We start from the raw sequence: 228 nt of genomic DNA, 5'->3' as shown, positions 1-228 counted from the left end.
TGACAAAAAGAGAGACCGAGTCAAATATAAAGAAATAGATAAATAAACAGATAAACAAAAACAAAAGAAATGGCAATCAGAAAAGAAAAAAAACGTAAACGAAACCACAAAAAAAAACTAAACAGACAGACAACGAAACCGACAGAGAGCGACGAGCGACGACCCGATGTTCAGGGAAATCGCGAAATCCCGAGAGATCAAAACACAGCCTCGAAATCTCCCCTCCCT

Source organism: Penaeus monodon, chromosome 32 (assembly GCF_015228065.2).
Source record: "Penaeus monodon isolate SGIC_2016 chromosome 32, NSTDA_Pmon_1, whole genome shotgun sequence".
Classification (NCBI taxonomy): domain Eukaryota; kingdom Metazoa; phylum Arthropoda; class Malacostraca; order Decapoda; family Penaeidae; genus Penaeus; species Penaeus monodon.
Note: the sequence above shows the minus strand (reverse complement) of the source record.